The sequence below is a fragment of the Schistocerca americana genome, chromosome X (genome assembly GCF_021461395.2).
Source record: "Schistocerca americana isolate TAMUIC-IGC-003095 chromosome X, iqSchAmer2.1, whole genome shotgun sequence".
Taxonomy (NCBI): Eukaryota; Metazoa; Arthropoda; class Insecta; order Orthoptera; family Acrididae; genus Schistocerca; species Schistocerca americana.
In genome coordinates, this window is record NC_060130.1 from 704,938,924 (window position 1) to 704,952,174 (window position 13,251).

General features: G+C 41.1%; 1 protein-coding gene across 1 annotated transcript in view; it reads left to right on the forward strand.

Moving 5' to 3' along the window:
• The window catches only part of LOC124556791 (coiled-coil domain-containing protein 63), a gene marked incomplete at its 3' end in the record, with an annotated part of 232,808 nt that overhangs the window by 194,412 nt on the left and 25,145 nt on the right, over positions 1-13,251 (forward strand). The window lies entirely within an intron of this gene.

Below are 13,251 nucleotides of genomic sequence, written 5' to 3' on the forward strand. Positions count from 1 at the left end.
CCGGCTGGCTGCGGGCTCGGGGGTGAAGTCTTCTCTTGGCAAAAGGCAGCGCATCGTGATTCGCCCACCAAGTTATCCTGCAACTGGCGAGGCTGTCATTTTTGTCGAAATAAGAGATGCAGACAGGATAACCAGGCACACAGACTGAGACTTAGGCTTCTGAAATGGTCCGATTTAAGCTGGCTATAGCGTTGTCGTGGCCGACGATGTGGTCATTTGCGCTCATTATCCTTAACGTGGTGTCTTAGTTATGGTCAGTTACCCTTACCTTCTCACGTTTTTCAACGCTAGGAAGGCGTGAAGTGGCTGAGCTCAGAGATTACATGTTATGTTCCCTCACTACAAGACTCGCGAAATGACGCATTGGTTACTGATCATACTGCGCCGTTTGCACTCGTTAATTATGGATCAGATTGGTGTGGAAATATATTGCGAGCTGTGCCCTGCCTTCTGTAGCTCTGGAATTCTTTGTGTGCCCAGATACAGATTGAGACACACGGTATGAGGCGACTGTGCTAAATAATAACCTTAAAAATTCATATGCACACGCGGGAGTAGGATATACCATGCAACTGGAATTCGCACACGTGAGAAAAGTTACTCAGCCAAAACTGGACACATCTTGTACTGTGGTGGAGATTTAAATGTGTACCATCAGCTAGGGTACTACAGATGTGCTGTCTAAGGATGTAAACACTTCTGTGATGCTCCAATGCATACCACCAATGGAAACTACACAAGCAGTCAAAGAGTCACTCCTAAAACTGCGTGATGTGGAAGAGGAAATGAAACAGTGACAATCTTGCAGCATGCAAAGCTCCCTGAGCAGAATGTATCACTTGAAGAAAAAGTAACCCTTGAACTCATGAACAACAAAAGTATTGTAATTTTATAGGCAGACTAAGGAAACATCACTGTAGTAATGGACACTACATCGTTCGCAGGTGCAACGTGACGGGTTAGTAACCAGTTGCAAATATGATAGACATCTGAAATAATACGCTGCTATCAATCCGCCAGACGGAGAATACACAACCAAAATCAATTTAAATGCTTGCATCCTGACATGCCAGTTTGGTTGTGAATTGTTGCATTGTCCCCTACGAAAACATGTAATAATTGTGTGGGAGACCTACGCTAAAAGTCAGTGAATAATATATACAATACATTAAAAATAACAATTAAATGAATAGGGAGGCAAAGTTTACCCAACCAGCTATGAACATCAAATAACCCCTTCACCACCACCGCTTGCTTCTTTCTCAACTATCACGCGACTTCTTTGTTAGTCATATCATCTCTCATGCTGTAGCCAACTATTCGAACACATTTACAATATTGCTAACATACTTAATTTTAAACAAGTAAGAAATATCAGTATAATTCACTTGCATCCAGTTTTACAGATTAATTTTATACATAGTAGAAATATTTTTAGATAACTAATTTATGCTACAAATCAGAACGGCAGGAATCTAATCAAGTGCACATCTTTATTCTTCTTCAACTACTATGAATGGGGGCATTTAAGCAAATAGCAACGACGAAAATCAAGTAGCTGGGCTGAGTCGGAGGTCAATAATCAATGTTTCGGCTGAGGGATGAGACGGAATCTGAGGGATCTGCAACCCCTAAGGGTATATCATAACCAGGCTTCACAGTAATGCAGTAGATAGCAGTGAAGTGTTAGATGAAAATTGTACATTCGTCATACAATGTGACTTTATACATGGGATAGGTTACCTTTAAGACTCTAAAGTGAGCAGCGTCTGATGCTGTAATTGATTTTAATGGCGGGAACTATGAAAGACTTAAGGTTCTGGAGAAGTTAGAGTAAGATTTGGACAGAATACAGCTAAAGGACTGTAGGAACTGGATGAGCTTTGTGTACATGAAGCAGAGTTAGCTCTCAGCAACTGACAAAAGAAGCAAGAAAGAAAAGGAGGAGGCAAGCACTGGGCTGTTGTGACACTGAAGATGACACAGACAACATTCTATGGGCCAGGGCAATTCTAGTGCATGAAAGAACCGGAAATATAAGTCTTTATAAGAAATTGTAATAAAAAAAGTTTTAAACCTTAATATCTCTGAACTATTTTTTCAATAAATGAACTATTTTCTAAAAAAGTACTAATGGTAGAGACATAAAATTTTCACAGGTTGCCAAGAGTGAGATTCAACACATATAGAATTAGAATAAATAAAATATCCTGAGTTGTTTTGTTTTGATGTTCATTTATTTACAAAATTCTGTCAAAAAATTGAGTGTTTGGAAAAGAAGATAACATACATACATAACATACAATTTAGTAATAATTCTAGTTCAGTGTATCTAGAAAGGTGCATTCAATAATTATGAAAAATTTTAAGTTGATGTCTTAAAAAGTTTCCAAGATAATGGGTCACAAATTTCGATAATTTGATATTGGCAGCATAGGACATACAACGTCCCCTTAATGCTGGTTTAGTAGTTGACACAGATCTCAGAGTCATGGTGGAAAAACAAAATGTATGGCGGTAGCCATACACTTCTTCCATATGTTACACCAAAAAAAGAAAAAAGAATATATCAGTCATGTTATGAAAGAACAACACATGGACCCTTTCTTGTGACTGATAGTCTGTGGGATATGTTCATCATTTAGTTTGAGAGACAAAACTTTGCACAGGTCTGAGTAAGCTACTTGGACAGTTCACCACCTGCTGCAGTGGACCAATACCAATACGTGTATATTTAATAGGATCACCACATATGCTCAATGACAACATGCTGATGGCATTTGTTTTAGATAACTCCAAAGAGAGGGACACAGTAATATCTTATTGAGTTCTCTACCAGGTGGCCTTATCGAAGTTTTATAGTTCATACTTTAATCCGTTGGATTTTCTAAAAATAATGAGGAGTGTGTGTGTGAGTGTGTGTGTGTATGTGTGTCAGATAGAGAGAGAGAGAGAGAGAGAGAGAGAGAGAGAGAGAGAGAGGGAGATAGTCTGGGCTGCCAATGAAGTCTCTAACGCCATTACACTATCATATTCCTAATGTGGTAATCATAGAAATATGATACAGGAGATCAGGATACGTACTGGGTGATATTTATAGACCTCGTTCAGTATCTATAATTTGTAGGTGTTATACTTCTGAATTCCTTTGCGTAGTCCAGGTATGCTCTGAATGATTGTGAATTTTCTCCTGATCGTTAGTGTGGTATTTTTGTTGTTGTGATAGTTCTCTACCTAGTCAGTGATGGATGGACGGCTAGACACCTAACTATTCTAACAGTGCTGTCTGAACATGATGGGATTTCAAGAGAATTAGCAGATGTCTGCGTCTCGATGGGTCACATCTCTTACTCATGGAAACCATGTGGATTCAAATACTGTACATCGAAGACCGCAAGATTCGTGAAAATACGGCACGTAAGCTGTCTTCTGACGAAAGAGGATTTGAGGGGTGTGCTCTATATCGCTTCTTCAAACTGTTGTGTGTAAACATATTACAGCCTCTCACATACCTCTCATAGGTGACTGCAGTGAGAATATTAGGAGTCAATATGAAGATTTTTACCAAGAGTCAATCAGCAGCTGAAGTTCAGTCTTCCGTTTTCTTGATAAAAATATTCAGGCTACCGGCTAGTCTGCTCTTGCATGCAACCGTGGGGAAAAGTCCTAGTGGCGGCCTTTGTGGCGCCATCTGGATAGCTGAATAGTGAACTAACTAGTACGTTGATAGAGCGGCAACAGAAGCTGACATGTGTGTTGCATGAGGAGATTCAATATCACGAGTGTTTGCGCTGGAAAATCATTCCCCCTTATCTAAACTGATCAGTTGACAGCTGGGCATCCATGGTGGTACCCTCTCTGGCTCCTGAGCATTTGGTGTGGCAGTCATGTGAATACCAGGAGATTTGTGCTTAACTGCCAATGCGATCGATGTTTGTGGCATAGATGTTTCTCCATGGTGAGGTGTGGTCATGAGCCTGGCAGTGGATGCCGCATGGTGTGGCCCAGCAGACAACTGATGGCATGTGCTTCGTAATCGCGATCGTAATCGTAAACCTTTTTTTGCCAGATATGTTCAGTGGAAACGTCGTGGTGGAGGAGGATGCTTCTGTTATCAAACATCATTGCACAGAAGACCTTGGACATATTTAGCGCTATGATCTGTTAATGGCGGAAATTTAATTACTTGATTTGCATAACGTTTGTTTGGAATACTCAAACGCAGAAAATACGTTTTATGATGAAGAAGAGTCATTGTAAGTTGGTAGGAGTGTTTTAAGTGATCTACACTTGTGTCAAAGAGTAAAGCAACAAACAGAAATTTTGGGAGGTTGCGTTTGTTTTGGCACAAAGCAGTGTAATAAAGTGATAGTATAGAAGAAATAGTATATAGAATACAGAACATAAATAACTGCAACATGCATAATGGTAGACAAAAATGTTCTTCGTTTCTTCCGACTTGACAGGTTTACACACACATTCCCACAACTGGTTAATGCGGTCGGTATGGGGTGTGAGCACCTCTGGCAGCAATACATGCCTGACAATTTCAGGCCTGACAAAACGATGGGGCATGCTGTGAATGATGTCACCGGACTCATGATAAGGCAATAACGACCATCCTCCCTGCAGCACTGCTTGCAAATCTTGGAGAACGGTTGGTGGATGCTGATGTGTTCCAACCTGTGTCCCAAGTGCATCCCAGATGTGCTCTATGGGATACACATCGAGAGAGCGAGCAGGCCACGGCATGCGTGCAATATGCATGCAGGATGGGGAAATAGTGGTTTGTTGCTTTAATTTTGGACACCAGTGTATTTGACTCCTGTAAATTCGTAAACAATTAATTTGATAGGGTTGTGCAAGTGGACCATTTCCCTTTATTTTTGATATCGAAATTGCGTCAGCTTGCCCTTTATCCCCAACATTAGGCAAGAGGAACACAGTGTTGTGAGGAGAAATGAAAACTTGTATCTGTGTGCTTGGAGACCATGGTTCACATACAAACAGGAAGTAGCCACTTGAGAGAGACAGAGACAGGAAGCGACTCTGGGATTTCCTGATCGACAGAATGCCACCACCTGATGCTTTGTTCGGGGCCATGAGATCGAATGTCCGGTTCGTGGTTGATGGTAATTAGTGTCTTGATGTGTAATTAGGACACAAGGCGGTTTTTGACCTCTATGGCGGTGCCTGGATGACAGACACATGGGTGGAGGACCCCAAATAGTTGCTACTACACCCGACTTAATTCCATTCCTCAGTGCTTACAGTTATTAGTCACGGGAAGTGGTGGTAAGGGGAGGGGTGCAGACATGAGCTCTACACATGGGGGAGAGCCCTGTCTCCGGCAAAGTGATTAAATAAAGAATATTTATCAACATATTATCGACATTGGTTTGAATTTCATGTCGTGAGAGCCTTTCTCTTAAGAAAAAACGGAGTCTTTTTCCCACAATTTTTTTCTGTTAGGGATGTGGATGAAGAGACCGAGGCGTGAGGGAGCGTGACCTACTTTGGCGGTTGCATTGTTCACTAGCTCAGCCAATCCCTGCACATAAAGGTGAGCACCACACAAAAATTTTCCACCAAGACAACACCTTCAGTCTGCGGCAGTATCATTACATAATTAAGACTTGCAGTTGCTGTATGTAAGCCCTTCTCGACAAATAAAAGATCCAACCCTGAAAACTGAATTTGGTAATGGAACAGAACATCCTTTGCTCTGTAACTGACGTCGACCTCAACTTCGTATCATGAGATCCTTCCTCTCCACATCTACATCTACATCATACTCCGCAAACCACCAAATGATGTGAGCGGAGGGTACTTTCGGTACAGCTACGTGATCTCTCCAACCCTCTTCCACTTGCCAATAGTGCGTGGGAAGAATGATTGTTGGTAAGGCTCTGTATTTGGCTCTAATTTCTCGCATTTTCTCCTCGTGGTCAACATGCGAGGTGTATGTGGGTGGAAGTAATATGTTGTCAGACTCCTGAAAAGTGCTCTCCCCAAATTTCAATAGGAAATCTCTCTGTGATGCACAACGTCTCTCTTGTAACGCCTGCCAGTGGAGTTTGTTTAGTATATCCGTAACGCTCTCTCGCCAGCTAAAGGATTCCACGCAGATAGAGACTTTTTCCTACTAGTTTCCAGATCGGGTGGGAAGAGGGATTGGGGCAGGGAAGGGGAAGGTGGGGGGATTTCCCAGAGGGGGAGGAGTTAATTATTTGGTAGGTTCAATTAATTAATCAATCAATTTGATACCAAAAGTGTGCTTGTATCAGTGAGAGTGATAGGGGAGATATTGGGGATTTCCAAGGGGGTTGGGGAGGGGGAGGGGGATGTGGTTGAGGTTGGGGTTTCTCAGAAGGATGGATTATCCCGAGGGTGTAGTAAATCAACCCCCAGGGGAACATACGTCAATCAGCATAACAGTAGGTTAAGGAAGGGAGTCATTGTCCATAAATGTATGCAACCCTCACAAACAAATTTTCCTCATTCTCTGTTTGCCCTGCTATTCATGGCATGTTACTTGTTTTGGACTGGACAACTGAGTTGGCACGGTATGTTATAATATTGTATACATATGGTGAATCACTTGAAACTTCCATCTCAGATATTGCAGAAATGAAAAGTGTGCGCAGTTTTCACAGAATGGATTTGTAGTCAGGGGCTCAGAAGCAAATCTCCAGATTTTAATAATATTTAGAGGTGTATTTTTGTGCATACATACACTTCTTTAAACAGAACATTGTCTATTGACGTCGACAAACTAACAGTAGGGAAAATTAAAATGTCTGTGGTGTTTGTTGCAGAATTCTAGTTCAAGTCGTTTACGGGATATCGTATTTTGAATAGTGCCCATGTTGACACCTGTAGTAGGACACACTAATGAACAATGCAATTGCATACTCAAGTTATGTGCATTATGACCAGTAACGAGAAAAGTGACCATTACAGGTTTTGTTCAAAATGACCACCAGCAGCAGCAATACACGCTTCCAGTCTGGTATGAGATGCCTGCTGCACACATACTAGCATTTCAGCGGAGATGTCTTAGCAGACTGCAGTAATATGTCATTGAATATCATCTGGTGTAGCTGGTATGTCCTTATAGTCAGCACCTTGAAATTTCCCACAGGAAAAATGTACAATCGTCAAATCCATGGAACAGGTTGGTCAAGGTACAGCTCCTCTGTGTTCAATCCAAGGATTTTGAAGCAATTCGTGAAGACGCACTGTAGTACTTCGTGCACTATGGCTGGAAAGCCATCATGTTGGTACCACAGATTCCTCCCACGTCTTCCAGCGTCTGTGGAAGATAATCCGTTAGGGGGCTGCAAAACTTGTGCCCGTTCAGTGTTCCATCTATGAAAAATGGGCCTATGAGCTAATAGTTCACTATTCCACGCTTACACTCCACGGACACAGACGTTCCACCTGGCGAAGCCAACGGGGATTTTGAATAGTCCGGTACTGCATGTTTCAGCCGTTTACCTAACCTGATGGGTAAATGTGGCTTCGTCACTAAACAAGATACATGATACAGCTGGAGTATCCTGCCTTAATGCCCATGTACAGAATTTAACACAATTCTCATAACCGTGCCATGCAGCTACTTGATGGTGGGAGATGTGATAGGGATGGAATCTATGTCGAAGGAGAATGCATAAGACACTTGTCTGACTCATGCCACTTCCTCGTGGGACTGCGCAGAGGCTAACGTGCGGATCAACAGCAACAGCAACAGCAACAAGAACATTAATTTGCCTCTATTCTGTCGTCACTTGTTTCCGTCTGTTACGTTGTCTAGATGTTACACTATCACTTTCACGTAACTAGATGAAGAGATTGATAAATAAATGCCGAGATAGTTGACGTCAATTGAGATATCTTGCCGCATACATTGTACAAGATCGAACTGCATTCTTCCTACATCCTCCACATGCCATTAGTATGTCGGCTTTCTCTGCATTGCTAAACCCCATCGTCCACTCATGACCTACTGCTTGGATTATTGCACACTGACTAGCAAGTCACAGTGCACTCAGGGGACACACACACACTGTAAGCAAACATAACATCATACCCTGCAGCTATTCAGTTTGAGTCCGCAGCTCGTGGTCGTGCGGTAGCGTTCTCGCTTCCCACGCCCGGGTTCCCGGGTTCGATTCGCGGCGGGGTCAGGGATTTTCTCTGCCTCGTGATGACTGGGTATTGTGTGATGTCCTTAGGTTAGTTAGGTTTAAGTAGTTCTAAGTTCTAGGGGACTGATGACCATAGATGTTAAGTCCCATAGTACTCAGAGCCATTTGAACCATATTCAGTTTGAATAGCAAAAACAAGTGTCGGTGTGGAAACTTTTCAAAATGCGATATCTCGTAAACGATTCGTACTAGAATCCTGCAACAAACGCCACTGGCATTCTAATTTACCTTGCTTTTGGGTTGTTAATGTAAATACGCATTGTTCCATTCAAAAAATGTATGTTCACACAGAAAAGTATATTTTGTATGCATTCTTACAACCTATTGATCGGCTAAGAATACGAGCCACTGACTACCAATCCATTCTGTGAAAACCGCACTTTCCATATTTTCGGTGCAAATTTTTGATGATTCACTCTGTATATTGGTGTGGACGGTTATAAGACAATCTATCAAGCCAATAGAAAATAAATGTTGTCCAGTTTCTGTGTGATCACACAAACTTTGACTTTGCTGGGAAGCCCCTAAAGAGAACGTCCACCTACATATGACTGACACTCTATTTAGCTCCTCAGCACCAGAACTATCATATATATGGAACACAGTCATGATGTGGTTCAAGATACAACCACTGTCATCACCGGTCCACATCAGAAACAGCAATGCACTCTGTATTCGACGAATCATGTGATTCTCCGATTGTGCATTACGAGTCCGGCAGGAACACAATTTGCAGATATGTTTTTTGTCAGGAAGACTTCCATTTACTAGCGAATAGGAAATCTGTGGGAACTCTACAGACAATTGTACCGTTCAATCTTAAATTATCCTTCATCTTCTAGTCATAGCGTAATCGAATACGTCTGTAAACAGAGAAAAATGTATACTGCGACATTCATCCACACCTTTTATCACCCTTCTTTACCGCCTTGCCCCCTGTCTTTCATTTTGCCCATCTCCATACCACCTGAAGCACTCATAAGCGATTGTTTACATGCTTCGCAAATATGATGACGCATTTGAGCTTGTCTCATAAGCTGTACATCCAGAAGCTAGCCTATATGATTGAGAGCACTTCGTATGCACTGGGCATATTCATATATTGCTATGAAATATCGGTGTTACTGTCATTCCCAACAGTGACGCATCTTCCATGCTGGTAGATCGTACTAGTCGGCGCATTTGTACAAACCAGTAATTATAAAACCATGCGGCCGGAGTGGCCGAGCGGTTCTAGGCGCTACAGTCTGGGACCACGAGACCGCTACGGTCGCAGGTTCGAATCCTGCTTCGGGTATTGATGTGTGTGGTATCCTTAGGTTAGTTAGGTTTGAGTAGTTCTAAATTCCAGGGGACTGATGAACTCAAAAGATAAGTCCCATAGTGCTCAGAGCCATTTGAACAAAACCATGTGATATAACCGGGAAACTGATTTTCCTTTCTCGATAGCCATTGTAGAAAGTTTTTCAGGCACCAAGCTGGGTCGTGTATTTAAATATTTCTAATATTTTGATAACCTCTGTCATTGATTTCGTTGCTGCCTCGAGATATTCACTGAGGTGACAAAAATCATGGGATAACGATATGCTCATATACAGATGGCAATAGTATCGCGTACACAATTAATAAACTGGCAGTACAATGGCGGAACTTTCATTTGGATTCAAGTGAAAAGGTTTCCAGCGTGATTATGGCCGTACGACGGGATTTACGGACTGTGAATGCGAAATGGTATTTGTAGCTAGATGCACGGGAAATTCCATTTCGGAAATCGGTAGGGAAATCTATATTACTATATCAGAAGTGTCAAGAGGTGCCGAGAATACTAAATCTCAGGTATTACTTCTTGCCAAGAATAACGCAGCTTACAATGGCCTTCCTTAACGACCGAGAGCAACGACAATTGCATAGAGTTTTCACTTTTAACAGCCAAGCAACATCGAGTGCAATAACCGCAGAAATCAATGTAGCACGTACGACGAGTGTATGCTTTTGGACAGTGCGGCGTAATTAGGCATTAATAGGTTGCGGCAGCAGACGACCGACGCGAGTGCCTTTGCTTACAGCACTACACCACCTGCAGCGCCTCTCCCGGGCTCGTGACCGTGTCGATTGGACCCTAGACGAGTGGAAAACGGTAGCCTGGTCAGATGAGTCCCGATTTCAGATGGTGGGGTTTGAGTGTGGCACAGACACCACGAAGCCATTGGCCCAGATAATCAACGTGACATTGTCTAAGGAACCGATAATTGACTGGAAATGGCTATGTTCGGCTACTTGGAGAGAATCTACAGGTATTCTCTTTACAAGGGCTCAATTACGCCCTCTTCACAGTATATAAAACCTTTGCGAATCTCAGAGGGTTGCCGAAGCTTCAGAAAGCAAATCCGCTCTTGTGTGGCCAGTCATTTCTTTCTTCCTAGTGCTGTCTGTTTCCCGTCGCACCGAATCATGTTCACTTTCGGGCTGGGACGGGTACCCGAATGAGCCGTGGGCCTCGATGGCGCATCGCGGCTCGTGCACTGGTCCGATACGGTTGAGTAATCTAAACTTGATTTCAAAAATTATTACCCGAAATTAAATTTCAAACAGAGTTACTGTTTCATGAAAGCCAATCCAAGATGGCGAACGGGGCCAAAAAGATCTGCAAAGTTGTAAACAAAATAAATAAAAATATCTGATGTTCTTAAGTAAAGAACTATAACTTCAGACGAAAAATTTTAAGTACCAAAGTTGTAGGGCTTCACAAGATCTATAGATTGTTTTTTGGATGTATCGGTTGCTTTCTTATGTTTCGAGATGTATCGAAAAACCGCAAAAGATTTCGTTATCATTCACATTCCCATACATGCTATTTACTGTAACTACAGCCTGCGATAAGTCAAAAAATTACCTCTCAGAAACATTAGAAAACATTAATTACTTTTCGAGGTACGTCGAATTTTTTGAAAAAAGGTGCTCTCTATAACTGGCTAGATGTACTCAACGGAAGGCTCTAAAGTAACGGTTTTAGGCTTAATTACACACAGAGTTGTTCTACAATGTTATTAACTAAATTTTACGATTTTATTAATTATAAGGATAAAAAAGACTTCAAAAACCTTGCACATTCCTTAATAATTATCTCAATGTTTATTTTATCAAAATAACTTTTAAAGAAAGAAATTGATGACATTATTTCAGGAATTAAAAAAAGTTCTACGGCCTTCTGGAGACGAGATAACTAATTAAGAAAATTTAGTAGACCCAATTAACAATTTAGTGATGCGCTTGGTGGAGAATAATACTGAATACATATAATTTCAAGAAAAACTATTAGGATCGGTTTAATTGATTTTTAGTATTACTAATAGAGTGAAAAGTGAATCACGCAAGCGCAGAGTGCGTCAGCTGGAGCGGGCGGTGAAGTGATGGGAACAGGGCCGCTCTTGCTCTGAAAACACTATAAACGGCCCACGCCTGCACGATATTTGATAGAGCAGCTCCATGAACCCGTACAAACATCCTTTTGCACTTACTCTGGCGTAGCTTGACTAGATAAATACGAATATTTTATTTGCTACGTGAAAAAGTCGTGCAAATGTAGTTCGTTTACAAAAATTCAGTACAGAAATAGTCTGCGAACTTATTGTTGCACCGACGTTCCGTAATAGATATCTGTTTGAGTACAGATTTGCAGTGGAGTAAAATAATGAAAAATATGTGTAGAGAATCTTTGTGCAGTAATTATTCGTGTAGAATTTATTAGTGGAGAAAATTATGCCTCTGTAGACTATCAAAAGGTATCTTGTCGTTTGTAGTGCATGTACTTTTCATTCTCTATATCGAAAATTATTCACAAAACAAATTCAGTTCTGAACTGTAGTTCACTTGTAGACAGGGTTTAGGTATTGTGTGCTATGCGAAGGGTCTGTCTGGAAGTTTTCTGGTTCTCAGGCAAACAACGGAGCGTGCCGAGACATCGAAGATTATGCAGGTGCCGTTCTGAATGAGTTTTAAAGAGCGAACGCGCGCTAGTTGCTTCCACTCCGCCGATCGTTCAAGCTGACGCTCTTCAAACTAGCACACTTCACTTCATTATTCAATTGCTAATGCTAAAAATCAGTGAATCATATCCTAGCATTTTTTCTTGAAAATATAAGTATTCAGTATTATATTCCATCAAGGACGTGGCTATAAAACGGTAATTGCGGCTACTAGATCTTCTTTAAGTTATCTAGGCTTCAGAAGGTCATAGAAATTTTTCTTTAATTCTTGAAAAAAGTCACAAATTTCTTTCTTTAAAATTGTTAGTAAGGAAGCACGCCCAGTAGACGTGCAAGGTTTTCGTGTCATTTTTTGATCCATTCAGTTAATAAAACGGTAAAAATTATTTAATTGCGTAGTAACACAACTCTTTGCGAATGAACTAAGCCTAAAATCGTTACTGTAGGACCATCCTCTGAGATCATGTAGCCAATTATCGACAATGCCTTTTTTTAAAAAATCGGTATATCTCGAAATATAAGTAATACTTTTTAAAATTTTTCAAGTAGGTACTTCTTTTACTTACCTTGGGCTATACTTACAGTAAATAGCAAGTATGGAAACGTGAATGTTAGGAGATTTGTAACATGAGTGTTAACGAGATATCTAACGTGGATGTTAATGTCATACTTAAAGGTTTATTCGACGTATCTCGAAACGAAAAAAATAAATCTATACTTCCCAAAAAAGCGATCGACAGATCTTTTTAAGCCCCAAAACTTTCTCATTTAACATTTTTTGATCGGATCAATAGTGTTTTACTTATTTAAGGAAAACAACTTTTTTACAATTTCCTAAACTTTTTTCGTTGTTTTCGCCATCTAGTATGGAGTTTTCTGAAAAAGAAACGATATTTAAAACTTAATTTCCTATACGTTTAAATTTTTTTGTTTTCAGTGAATATTTTTGCAAATTTAACATTTGGCCGTCAGTGAATGCTTCTACTAGAGCTCGACTACCCGCGTCGCGGGCAACAGAACGGAGCGCTTGGCCACAGGCGGTTTCGGGCAACGCC